Raw genomic sequence first — 15,272 nt, 5'->3', positions numbered from 1 at the left:
AAGATTGTGACGGGTAATGCTGCATATATATATATATATATATATATATATTTATATTATACAGTATATGTAATTTATATATATATATATATATATATATATTATACAGTATATATAATTTATATATATGTATATATAGTATATAAATAATTTATATTATAATATATAAATATATATACATGTATGTATATATGTAGTATATATATATATATATATATATAATTTATATATATAATATATATATACTGTATATATATATATATATATATATAGAGAGAGAGAGAGAGAGAGAGAGAGAGAGAGAGAGAGATATGTATATGTATATATATATATATATATATATGTATATATGTGTGCGTATGTATGTACACACAGACACACACACTATATATAGTTGATATTTTGTTGAATATAGAAAAGACATTTATAGATATTTTTACGTGGTAAGGGCGGGAACAAGTCTGGAAATATAATAGGATCTGAATGATTTTGACATTAGAATTTCTTAATTGAATATTACCGAAATATCAGTACCTACGACTGTGTGATTATGAGTTTTGCTTAACTGATATTTGTATATTCTAGATTACTTAGTTTTTCTTTTCTTTTTTACATATATTTATACTTTGGGAGATTTAATGTGTTTAATGAATACTTATATATATATATATATATATATATATAGATAGATGGATAGATAGATAGATATAGATATACTGTATATGCACATATACATATATACATACACACACACACACACACACACATATATATATATATATATATATATTTATACATACATATACCAAAGGCACTTCCCCCAATTTTGGGGGGTAGCCGACAACAACAAGAAACAAAACAAAAAGGGGACCTCTACTCTCTACGTTCCTCCAGCCTATATATTTATATTTATATATATATACACACACACATATATATATATTTATATATATATATATATATATATACGTATGTATGTGTGTATATATATATACTTATTTGTATTTACGTATTCGTATGTTAGTTGAAATTCTTAATGATCATTCTCACATTCTTAATTCCATAACCATAACCTAATGCCACATTCCTATCGCAAATTCGTGGGAGTTTTTTCATGTTACTTTTCCCTGGAATATTTTAGATTTATTTAAAAGAAAAAAAAAACAGTCTTCAATATATTTAATGGCACGCCTTTCACCACACTGTTGCGTTTAGAGAAGTTGTTTTAAACGGTTGAATTTGCATAATTCTCTTGGTTTCAACATGTCTTGTTTTAAGTGCATCTTCACTTATATGGAAAGTTTTCTCTGTACATTTATTTCTTTTGGTAGTATTAATATTCTTATCAATATGATCCTTAAGGTTCGATTAATCATTTTTATGTACTACTAATATAGATATCAATACACGAATCACTGTATAGATAAAGTGCCATAGTCCTCTGTACTAGGTCTTCCACTGTCTTGGGTTAGAGTTCTCTTGCTTGAGGGTACACTTGGGCACACTGTTTTATCTAGTTTCTCTTCCCCTTCTTTTGTTAAAGTTTTTATAGTTTATATTATTTGTTTTAATGTTATGGCTATTCATAAAATATTTTATTTCTCCCGGTTTCCTTTCCTCACTGGGCTATTTTCTCCTGTTGGGGCCCCTGTGCTTATAACATCCAGCTTTTCCAACTAGGGTTGTAGCTTAGCATTTAATAATAATAATAATAATAATAATAATAATAATAATAATAATAATAAAGAATGTCTTTTGGGGGACACAACCTGTAGAATATTGATAAACGTAGTTTAGATCATGATGTATTAGTGTATGTAGACAAACTATACATTTGTAAGTGACTCACATTCAATTACGGATGTATTAGAATGGTTAAATTAATGTGTCCATTGATTTAATTCTTTACGTCTAGTAGTTCTAAAGCTTATATAAACAGAAGAAAATTACTACCCTTTTCACGTTTTGAATGTTATATAAGCATTAATTAATTGAAACATATTGAATTATTAAGCTCCTCTACTGGAGGATTAATTTTGAAATAATTAAGTAATTTCATATAAACAGTATCGCTGTGTTAAGTAGGGAAAATTACCTTGAAGTTCTTTTCACGATCAAGTTCACGGATGTCATATTGAATATTCACTCCGTGAATAACATTCCTAAGTGATCACGGAACATATTTTAAGACTCAGTCTGTTGATTAATAATTCTGCCATTTCGTTTATACAGCTGTTCGTTTTATTTTTTAAAGTGGTCTTTCGCTTTTCGAGCAATGGTTTACAGTATGCTTTGACTATATTTGAGTACATGTTAAATTAGATTAATTGCTAGTCATGCATTGATTTCCTCATATTTTCTTCTCTCATTTTCTCAAAGAATATCTATTGGTGCTTGAACTAATATATCCATTGATGGTATGTAGAATAAACTGCTCCTTGTGTCTTTCAGTTTTTTTTTTCTTCTTTTTTAGCGAAATTCAGTGGATTTGAATTCTTCTCTCAAATAATGTAGATATTCTTGCTTGGAAGGAATATATAGAACGAAGAGAACACCAAATTACATTTTTTTTTTAAATTGCTAGAGAAATTATCGAATTGTTTCACAGTCCATATTGATTTCTTGATTTAAAAACCAATCTCCTGTTTTGTCTACCATTCGTCTCCTTCATGATATGCATTTGATTCATGTGCTCTTGTTAATACAATATTTTGAAGCATACTGTTCAAAACCCCCCCCCCCTCTCTCTCTCTCTCTCTCTCTCTCTCTCTCTCTGTATATATATATATATATATATACGTATATATATATATATATATCTGTATATATATATATATATATATACGTATATATATATATATATATATGTATATATATATATATATATACACATACACATATATATATATACATATATATATATATGTATATATATATACCTCTCTCTCTCTCTGTCTCTCTCTCTCTCTCTCTCTCTCTCTCTCTCTCTCTCTCTCCCCGTAAATAGCGATTATGGCCTGGTCTGTAAGAGTTGAGTTGGACTCGTGGAGCGGCTAATCTCCATTCGGTAATATTAACTGCCGTAACTCGAACGCTTGCCTGAGAATGCATAATTTCTGGTATTAATTGACGTAACTCGAACCCCTGCCTTTGAATACATAATTTTTGGTATCAAAGTATAAATTTGGTAAATATTAAAAACCAGTGAATTCGGTCAGCATTGCTAAATATTGGTTGAAATTGGTAGCCTATGGTTATTTATTTATTTAATTTTCCATCTAATTTTAAACGATTTAACCTCTGGTGGAATTCGTCACAAGATTTATCCGTTCGAATATGAGAAGGGTTGAAATTCTTAATCTATTTATAACTGTTCTTTTGAGGTGCTGGATTGAGTTTTGTGTATTTGATGTGATTTTATGGAATCACTATTTTCTTATTGTGTTTAATGGGACTAAGTGAAATTGCCCAATATGTTAGGATTTATTTGGATTTTTTTTCCCACCGTTATTCCTACATTAAAGGGTCGGTTGCCTGATGCGCCCTCGTCATTGCTTTCTATCAAAGGCATCTTCTTCAACCAAACCTCTTCTCTCCTTATCATCCGTCACCTTATCTCGCCATCTAATTGTCTGCCTGCCTCTCGATTTTCTCCCCCTATCAGATTATTTGTACCTAAGACATCAAATACTATTATTATTATTATTATTATTATTATTATTATTATTATTATTATTATTATTAGCCAAGCTACAACCCTAGTTGGAAAAGCAAGATGCTATAAGCCCAAGGGCTCCAACAGAGAAAAATAGCCCAGTGAGGAAATCAGCTGTCCAAGATCCTCCAACAGAATTTTGATAACATTTTTATCGTAACTGGACATACGTTATCTCATCCTTGTAAGATAACTATGGAACTGGGATGTGACTTATATATTCTTTTATGATATTAAATAACTCCTTGATTGATTAATCTCAAGTTAATTAAAAATTATACTTCATTAGATTTTTCGAAGGTCTTGGTGAGTTTTCTGGAATGTAATCTTTATTAGTTACATTAGATGGTGAGCAAGGATTATTTTCTTGAACTGTTTAAAAGTTCTCTCTCTCTCTCTCTCTCTCTCCTCTCTCTCTCCTCTCATCTCTCTCTCTCTCTCTCCAGTGATTGGTTATAGGAATAAAGTTGTTCTATTGAGTTGCTTTTATTATGCAAAATTTTTCAATGATTTTTAAGTTTTGATTGTTTTATCAAACGTTGGAATAGTTTTATTTCTATGGGAATTTCTGATTTTCAGCTGTGAATTTCCAACTTTACGGTATTTTTCTTTCCCTCTTGTGTTTTGTGTTTCTATTATCTTAGATATATTTAAAAAAAAAACATTCTTCCTTAGATTTATTGGCACGCCTTTCACCACACAGTTGCGTTTAGAGAATTTGTTTTAACTGTTGAATTTGCTTCATTCTCTTGATTTCAACACAAGTCATCATTTAAGTGGATCTACGCATGTACGTTTATTTAGTTTGGTAGTGTTGATATTCTGATGAATACCCTTTTTACAGAAACGATTAATATTCCGATGAAAACCATTTTTACTGAAACTATTAATATTCCGATGAAAACCATTTTTACTGAAACTATTAATATTCCGATGAAAACCATTTTTACCGGAACGATTAATATTCCGATGAAAACCATTTTCACCGAAACTATTAATATTCCGATGAAAACCATTTTTACTGAAAATTTCCATAATTTGCAGAAGTGCTAACATGACCAATGAATTTGTACATTGGGCCGAAAATAATCTTGTTTACGTATACTTTCTTCAAGATTATAGAAGAAAGGATTTTTCTACATTTTTTTTTTTTTTTTTTTTTTTTACGTTGAGTGAAAGGAAGAGCAAGGGTCAAATGCCCAGACTGCAGGCAAACATTCCTCCCCCCCCAGGAAACCCCCCTCTCCTCTCTCTGCCTCCTCCCCTGGCTCCTCCCCTTTCCCCCTGAAGGGATTCTAAGTCCTTGATAGAATCAGTTATATTTAGAAGACTAGACGGCCTAAGTCAGTGACCATCTCTCTCTCTCTCTCTCTCTCTCTCTCTCTCTCTCTCTCTTTAAATGTCAGCAAGTCAAGTAATGGCAGTAATTTAATCACAGCTGGTGTCCATTGAATATATTACTTGCTAATGGCATTTCATTAATTTCAAGGAATCGGGCAATTTCAATGTCACTTTAGGGAAATTCATATATTTTATCATAATGATTTAGCACAGTCATTCGTCAAAAATGTTGTACTTTAAGAAGTAATTATATGAGATGTTTATTACTTGGCTAAATAGATATTGTACGTTCCGTGAGAGTCAAAGCTTTTATTCGTCATATAAGTAATCGAATCAATATGTATATCGTTGTTTTTTGCGGTAGTTCTCTCTCTCTCTCTCTCTCTCTCTCTCCTCTCTCTCTCCTTCCTGATTCGAAATATATGTCAGATTTTATGCTGAAGAGCTGGGCTATAAAAAGTCCAGTGTACTCCGATTTTTATGTTTTCTTTTTACAAGAATGATAGTATGACGTTATATGACCTAATTAATGCTAAGAGTTTTGAGTTTTGCAACAAATAAGATGAAATGCCTTTTACTTTTACTTTTGTCTGAAATGTAATGAATGTTAACGAAGATTAAAGGGTCGTCGTCTTGCTTAATTACATTGCAACAGAAACTGCCTCTTAGCGTTATTGATGGCAATTAAAGACAGAGGACGTTGAACTCATATGAACTGCGGTTTCCTTCGAAATATATCCCAACTATCTCTTAACGTTATTTAAAGGTTTAAATGTTTAAAGGCCGCTCGTGAATGGCGGAGGCAAGGGACAGTGACATTGCCCTATCAAGCAGTACAATGCCCTAGAGACTGACCATACATGTATCTGATCAGCGCCCAAGCCCCTTCTCCATCCAGGCTAGGACCAATGAGGGCCAGACAGTGGCTGCTGATGACTCAGCAGATAGACCTGTAGGCTCCCCAAAACCCCCCACCCTTAGCTCACAAGGATGGTTAGGTTGCAGCGCCCAAAAGAACTAACGAGTTTGAACGGGACTCGAAACCCAGTCTGGCATTCACCAGTCAGGGACTTTATCACATTGGCCACCACATATTTCCTTCGAAATATGTCCCAATTAATTACTCTAAGAACGGGGAATTACAAGTATAATCTCACATTCTAATTGCATTTCCTACTCATTCTGCAAGAGCCTGTGGTAATATGAGCATTAATTCCCTGCTTGATTCTCTCTTATTTCTCTTGTTTTGTTTTAAGGTTTTGTGGTTTATATATGAAAGATATATTTTAATGTTGTAATTGTTCTTAAAATGTTTTATTTTAATTGTTCACTACTTCTCTTGTAGTTTATTTATTTATTTATTTTCTTTTCTCACTGGGATATTTTTCTCTGCTGGAGCCCTTGTGCTTATAACATCCTGTTTTTCCAACTAGAGTAGTATCTTATTTACTGATGATGATAATAATAATAATAATAATAATAATAATAATAATAATAATAATAATAATAATAATAATGATAATAATATTAGTAAGTATATTCAACCGACATTATACGTTCTTTACCAGACGTCCTGCGTTCGCAAAGATTTGTACCGTATGATCCACTTAATTTGTATTAAAAAAAAAAAAAAACGTAATTATCAAAGCATTTATTGGTGTCACTAAATCTGAACCTTATCATCAGCGCAGCAAACAGTAATTGTACATGTGTTTACAAGCACTTGACTGAGTGCTACTCAGTTCCTTATCATTCAAGAAGTTTGATTACAGGTCTGTGATTTGATTATTTTTTTTTTCGAAAAGGCCAAGAGACTTTGAACTACAGTATTTGAAATCATTCATGTTTTTATTTAAAGCGTATCGTTATTATATTTTGTCTTGAAATTTGCTGTTATATTTTCTTATGAAGAATTGGCCAGCAATTATTATTATTATTATTATTATTATTATTATTATTATTATTATTATTATTATTATTAACGATAGCAGTGCTGTAGGGCTGTAGTTACTCTGTTATATTTGGTCTTGAAATTTGCAATTATATTTTCTTATGAAGAATTGCCCAGCAATTATTATTATTATTATTATTATTATTATTATTATTATTATTATTATTATTATTATTATTATTATTAGTTACTGTATCCTATTTTGTCTTTAAATTTTCAGTTATATTTTCTTTTGAAGAATTGGCCACCAATTATTATTATTATTATTATTATTATTATTATTATTATTATTATTATTATTATTAACGATAGCAGTGCTGTAGGACTGTAGTTACTCTATTATATTATATTTGGTCTTGAAATTTGCAATTACATTTTCTTATGAAGAATTGGCCAGCTGTTATTATTATTATTATTATATTATTATTATTATTATTATTATTATTATTATTATTATTATTATTATTATTATTATTATGTTTTGTCTTTAAATTTTGTTATATTTTCTTATGAAGAATTAGCCAGCTATTATTATTATTATTATTATTATTATTATTATTATTATTATTATTATTATTATTATTATTATTATTATTATTATTATTAGTTACTGTATTATGTTTTGTCTTTAGATTTTCAGTTATATTTTCTTATGAAGAATTGGCCAGCTATTATTATTATTATTATTATTATTATTATTATTATTATTATTATTATTATTATTATTATTATTGTTATTATTATTATTATTATTATTATTATTATTATTATTATTATTATTATGTTTTGTCTTTAATTTTTTTTTTATATTTTCTTATGAAGAATTGGACAGCTATTATTATTATTATTATTATTATTATTATTATTATTATTATTATTATTATTATTATTATTATGTTTTGTCTTTAAATTTTTTCATATTTTCTTATGAAGAATTGGCCAGCTATTATTATTATTATTATTATTATTATTATTATTATTATTATTATTATTATTGTTGTTGTTGTTGTTGTTGTTGTTATTAATATTATGGTTCAATCCATAATGCTATCAAAGTTGTTAGCCAACTTTCAAAGTGGACGATAGAATTCATGGTGTAATTTAATACCAGTGATGAAGCTTGTACCAATTGGGGACATCCGCCATAATCGTGTCATCGTGTAAGATAATCTAATAACATAATGTGTTGAATTTAGCAATTTGCTCATTCGATTATTCATTTCTCTCTCTCTCTCTCTCTCTCTCTCTCTCTCTCTCTCTCTCTCTCTCTGCAACAAGTGGCATGTGAGACTACGTCCGAATTATTATTCCAGTCACAAACGTCAGCGGGAGTTTGAATTTAGATTGTTATATTTGTTGGTAGCCTTAGACGTGGACGATATTGTCGACATTGTTTTGATTGGTTTCTTTTACGGATGTAGATTATTTATATGTAACATTGTCGACATTTTTTTTTATTTGTTTCTTTTGCGGATGTATATTATTTATATATAATATTGTCGATATTTTTTATTTGTTTCTTTTGCGGATGTAGATTATTTCTATATGATATTGTCGACATTGTTTTTGATTGGTTTCTTTTACGGATGTAGATTATTTCGATATAGTGTTGTCGACATTGTTTTGATTGTTTCTTTATGAATGTAGATTATTTAGATATAATATTGTCGACATTGTTTTGATTTTTTTATGAATGTAGATTATTTTTCTATATAATATTGTCAACATACTTTTATTGGTTTCTTTTACGAATATAGGTTATTTCGATACAATATCGTCAACATTGTTTTGATTAGTTTGTTTTACGGATGTAGAATATTTCGATATAATAATGTCGACATTGTTTTGATTGGTTTCTTTAAGGATGCATATTGTTTATATACAATATTGGCGACATTTTTTATTATTAGTTTCTTTTATGGATGTAGATTATTTTGATATAATATTGTCGACATTATTTTGATTGGTTTCTTCTACGGATGTAGATTATTTCGAGAGTTTTGATTGGTTTCTTTGACGGATGTAGATTATTTTGAGTGTTTTGATTGGTTTCTTTTACGGATATAAATTATTTTGAGTGTTTTGGTTGGTTTCTTTTACGGATGTAGACTATTTTGAGTGCATTGATTGGTTTCTTTTACGGATGTAGATTATTTCCAGTGTTTTGATTGGTTTCTTTTACGGATGTAGATTATTTCCAGTGTTTTGATTGGTTTCTTTTACGGATGTAGATTATTTCGAGAGTTTTGATTGCTTTTCTTTACGGATGTAGACTATTTTGAGTGCATTGATTGGTTTCTTTTACGGATCATAAATAGACATCATAGGATACACCCTCCTTATCCATGTTCAAGTACCTTAGAATACATCCAATCTAACTTCTGATTATTTATCAAGTAATATACTCTACTTATTGAGTTCAGCATTATCTAGATCGGATTTTTAATATATTTTATGCCATTTGTGTGGTCTATTTGATTTAGATTGATTTTGTGATTGGGATGAACAAATATTCATATCATTTCTGGCTGAGTGATAGTATGATCGCATCCGACCGAGTTCTGTTTAGCAATTTGGTGTTAAATATTTGCTTCGCAAACAAAGACGTAGGGTACGGGCAACGACCCCTAGAGAGAGAGAGAGAGAGAGAGAGAGAGAGAGAGAGAGAGAGAAGGTTTTTACATGGTAATTTAATTGTTATCTTAAACTCTCTCTCTCTCTCTCTCTCTCTCTCTCTCTCTCTAACCATTAGTTTACCGTGTCAAACAGCTCTCTCTCTCTCTCTCTCTCTCTCTCTCTCTCTCTCTAGTCAGTAAAATTTTCAATCTGAGCACGGACGCTTGCAACATCGCATTATTCTTAGAAACGTATTCGTTTGCACTTTCCGGACAGCTGATTCAACCCAACAAATCTGCAGGTCTCTGGAAAACACAATCTTAGAAATCGTTGACAAACTGTAATTTGTTGATTTGTCTATGTTTATCTTATAATTTAACGTCTGACTATATATAGGTATAATCAGCGCCCAAGCCCCCTCTCGTCTGACTATATATAGGTATAATCAGCGCCCAAGCCCCCTCTCGTCTGACTATATATAGGTATAATCAGCGCCCAAGCCCCCTCTCGTCTGACTATATATAGGTATAATCAGCGCCCAAGCCCCCTCTCGTCTGACTATATATAGGTATAATCAGCGCCCAAGCCCCCTCTCGTCTGACTATATATAGGTATAATCAGCGCCCAAGCCCCCTCTCGTCTGACTATATATAGGTATAATCAGCGCCCAAGCCCCCTCTCGTCTGACTATATATACTGTAGGTATAATCAGCGCCCAAGCCCCCTCTCCTCCCAAGGTAGGACCGAGGAAGGAAAGGCAATGGCTGCTGATGTCTCGGCTAATAGAATTATAGGCTCCCCCCCAAACCCCCTCCCTAGCCGTAGCTCACAAGGATGGTGAGGTTGCAGCTACCAGAGAAACTAACGAGACTGAGTGGGACTCGAACCCCATTCTGACGTTCACCAGTCAGGGACGTTACCACATCGGCCACTACAACCCTAATAAAAGCCGCAGTGGCCATCGTGGTGTTGAAAAACGGCAAAACCCTGACATAAATGAGGACGTCTGAGGCCTTTGTCCTGCTGTGGACTAGAAACGGCTTCATTTGTTGCAATCGAAAAAAATTATATGAAAGGGCACCAAGTTTTTGGAAGACGGAATTATACTCAAATTTTATTTTAAGTTTCGTCATATTTATGCGCTTTAAAGTTCTCTTTGATCGTTTTGTTGCCATTTTTAATAGAGCTAATTTGCTATTTTGTAACATGAGCGCATTCTCTCTCTCTCTCTCTCTCTCTCTCTCTCTCTCTCTCATTGCAGATATGTCTTTAGATGTCCATCGATTGAGAGAAAAGTATGAATGATAATTGAATCTCTCTTTTGATTATTTTAAGAATCAAAATCAAACTCTCTTGAAAATTGGGGTTCAGTCAAATTAATTATAGCCCCAAACAATTTTATCTTCGTGTAAGAGCAAGATTTTCAAAGCAAACCCACTCAAACAGATTAACTTAGACATTCCAAGAAAACTGGATTATTTGGGAAATAAAACTTCCAAGAAAACTGGATTATTTGAGAAACACAAAACTAGCTACAATTTCTTTTCCAACACTTTTATTATTATCATAATTACAAGCTAAGCTACAACCCTAGTTGCAAAAGCAGGATTCTATAAGCTCAAGGGCTCCAACAGGAAAAAATAGCCCAGTGAGGAAAGGAAATAAGAAAACAGAAATACACTTGACACTGAATTTTGAAGTCTGGGATGTTAGTGAAGTATATATAACCATTATTTTAATCGTGTGATTCATCGTTTATCGAGGCTATCTCTGTTTACACGAGTTTTTGAAAGAATGAGACCAATTATGAATTATCTGCCCTGATTCGTAGATAGTAAATATTCCGGCACCGCATAGTAATCTTTCATGATATAATTTTAGTAAGGAATAGTAGTGTTTTTTTATTTTAAAAGGAAGAGGATATCGTACAGTTGTAAAAAAGAAAATATGTTGGTTTCGAATATATATATATATATATATATATATATATATTTATATATATATACACACATATATATATAATATGTAAATATATAAATAATATATATATATAATATGTAAATATATAAATAATATATATATATATATATATATATACATAAATGTATGTATATATATATTTATATATATATATATATATATATATGTATATATATATATATATATATACACACATAAATGTATGTATATATATTTTATCACACAGGGTTGTGGTGGCCAATGTAGTAACGTCCCTGACTGGTGAACGTCAGACTCGGGTTCGAGTACTGCTCAGACTCGGTAGTTTCTTTGGTCGCTGCAATCTCACCATCCTTGCTGAGGATGGGGGGTTTGGGGGAGCATGGAAGTCTATCTGCTGAGTTATCAACAGCAATTGCTTCGCCCTCCTTGGTCCTGGCTTGGGTGGACAGGGGGCTTAGGCACTGATCATATGTATATATGATCAGTCTCTAGGGCATTGTCCTGCGTGCTAGGGCATTGTCACTGTCCCTTGCCTCTGCCATTCATGAGCGGTCTTTAAACTTTTAAACGTATCTTTTTTATGCTAAAAGAATATACATTACAATTTTACAAAATATATTGTGTTCATGATTTATAGTAAATTTGCAATTGATTATTTTTAGCGCACTAATGATGGAGCACAAGTGACATCTAGACTTCACAAATGTGTGAAATTTATGATTTGCAACCTTCATTGGTGGTAAATGGCGTATTCGATCTTGCTCAATATTTTGCTAATGTTTATTGCAAACTTTTATCATATTTTTATATACCATAGAAAACTCAACTGATTTGTAATTTTATTAATTTCCATCGTGAAATTTTCATTAACTTTATATTAATATTCATATCTCCTTTTTTATGATTTTTTTATGATGAGGTGATGTCATCGCTCTTTTCTTTATTTCCTTTCCTCACTGGGCTATTTTTCCCTGTTGGTGCCCTTGGGCTTATAGCATCTTGCTTTTACAACTAGGGTTCTAGCTTAGCTAATAATAATAATAATAATAATAATAATAATAATAATAATAATAATAATAATAATAATAATAATAATGCTGTAGTAAGTACGAACACTGAGATGTGCCTTTGAAGTACACTTTTATCAATAATCACCTGGTATTACTTGACCCATATCCGTAATCTGGGGACGTTTGTCTTTTCTAGATACCCACTGCCCATTGCTTTCCGATGCCCCACGTCTTTTTCTATTCTTTTTATCTCCAGAAATCTTACCCACTTAGAGGATCCTCTCATCCAATATCTTATAGTTTTCATATCTTCTTTCCATTTTTTTTTTCAGCCAACGCTCCTTCTTCTCTGCAACCGTTTTAGCAAGTTGCTCGTTGTCTCTACCGTTAGCTAATATTAGTACTTGGTTCTTTTACCATTAAGAAGGGAGTCGTTTTTTTCTGCCTCTTAAATCTTAACAGGTCTTAATCAAGGCCGTTTTCTTCTAGAACCCGTTTTCCAACCAGTTTTTGGGAGCCAGTTCGTTGAAGGTAACCTACATTGCATACGCTGCAGTTCACATATAAGTTTACGACTCCGTTTAATTTTATTCATTTATTCAGTTGGCTGACTTTATTCATCTATTACTGATGAAGGTGAAGGAATTACTTCTTTTGAGTGATGTTTCGGATTGGCATTGTTTGGCTTATTTAGCTGAATTTCGTCCTACATTGCTGATATGGACAAATGTCTAATTTAGTAGGTAGTAGGTTGGCCAGGGCACCAGCCACCTGTTGAGATACTAACGCTAGAGAGTTATGGGATCCTTTGACTGGCCAGACAGTAGTGCATTTGATCCTTCTCTCTGGTTATGGCTCACTTTCCCATTGCCTACATATACACCGAATAGTCTGTCCTGTTCTTTATAGGTTCTCCTCTGTCTTCATACACCTGACAACCCTGAGATCACCAAACAATTTTCCTTCACCCAAGGGGTTAACTACAGCACCGAAATTGTTCAGTGGCCACTTTCCTCCAGGTAAGGGTAGAAGAGACTCTAGCTATGGTAAATAGCTCTTCCAGGAAAAGGACACTCCAAAATCAAACCATTGTTCTCTAGTCTTGGGTAGTGCCATAGCCTCTGTACCATGGTCTTCCACTGTCTTGGTTAGAGTTCTCTTGCCTGAGGGTACACACGAGCACACTATGCTATCTTATTTCTGTTCCTCTTGTTTTGTGAAAGTTTTTATAGTTTATATAGGAGATATTTATGTTGTTACTGTCCTTAAATATTTTATGTTTCCTTGTTTCCTTTCCTCACTGGGCTATTTTTCCTGTTGGAACTCCGGGGTTTATAGCATCGGGCTTTTCCAACTACGGGTGTAGCTTAGCAAGTAATAATAATAATAATAATAATAATAATAATAATAATAATAATAATTTCGTCCCATATTGCTGATTTTGATAAATGCCTCATTTAAGAGGTGTTTTTAGGTTGCAGCTAAATCTTTTGATCAATTTATAGAAAACTAAACTGGAACTTTATCGCATTTAGAGTGAACTTAACATTGCTTATACATTTCGGTTAGATGAAACAGTTATTAGTTTTGGTGAGTAATGCTTGCCTTTGCAGTTACTTTGTTTTGGGGAAATGAAGTGGCAATGTCGTGGGGCGTGCATCCTCATCTCTTGTGAAAATGCAATGCCTGAAAGTGTGTGTGTGTGTGTGTGTGTGTGTGTGTGTGTGTAATATACTGCTATCAGTGTATCTAATCCTACCGCAAATATTGTCAGCAAACTTAGCACTATTTGTCTCAGCTGTGGTCACCAGAATTCGCTGTTCGTCAATATTCTAGCCTTTTAGAAAACTTTTAATTTTATAAATGGTTAACCAAGTTGTAGATAATGAGATTACTATCATGATTGTTCAGATTTTGTTTGATTTTAAATTGAGGTAATCCTTTCAAAATGGAATTGAGGTAATCCTTTCAAAATGGAACCAAGTTTAATTTGATTGTTTTTTGCCAATTATCCTGATTTTGTTACCACTCTCTCTCTCTCTCTCTCTCTCTCTCTCTCTCTCTCTCTCTCTCTCAAGTAACAATTGCTGTCCTTGGAATTCAGTCGATTGAAGATAGATAGTTGCATATCTGAAGAGATGAACTTCTAGACTCTAGAGTGTTGAAAATCCGAAAGGTTAGGAAGATCAGATGTAGGCTGGGACTTGGAACCCACCCTCGAAATTGAATAAGACGGGAGAACGGGTATAATGTTAGTGAAATTAAAGACGATTTTTTTGGTTTTTAAAGAATGTTGCTATTCCAAAATAAACATTCAAAGTTTCAGTTAACAAAATAGCCACAATGATTATCAGTTATCTGGCATCGAATGTACAGTGATCGATTATAATGTACGAATTAAGCCTAAGCATAAAATACGGTGCCATTTGATGTCACGGAGAAACAATTAGCTTTGAAATATTTTATGATGGATGGAATTTCTTTTATCGATTGATAAGAATGTCAGTCGCTTATCGTCGGTCGTTACAATAGAGTGGTACCAATCTGTGGTTTGGACTAGTGTCGGTTACCGGCGGTTTTAGCTGTCCGTACTGGCACCGGTGGCGTAACCAAAGCCAGGCACAAGCACAGCACTATTTCATATGTATATTGTATTTACCTCACAGTGGAAGTGTTA

The 15,272-nt window shown here is 32.2% G+C and overlaps 1 protein-coding gene across 6 annotated transcripts in view; it reads left to right on the top strand.

The window, feature by feature from the left end:
* The window catches only part of LOC137630582 (UNC93-like protein MFSD11), a 108,297-nt gene that overhangs the window by 78,025 nt on the left and 15,000 nt on the right, over positions 1 to 15,272 (top strand). The window lies entirely within an intron of this gene.

This window comes from Palaemon carinicauda, chromosome 38, assembly GCF_036898095.1.
Source record: "Palaemon carinicauda isolate YSFRI2023 chromosome 38, ASM3689809v2, whole genome shotgun sequence".
Classification (NCBI taxonomy): domain Eukaryota; kingdom Metazoa; phylum Arthropoda; class Malacostraca; order Decapoda; family Palaemonidae; genus Palaemon; species Palaemon carinicauda.
The sequence above is the reverse complement of the archived record's forward strand: the minus strand, read 5'-3'. Positions and strand labels throughout refer to the sequence as shown.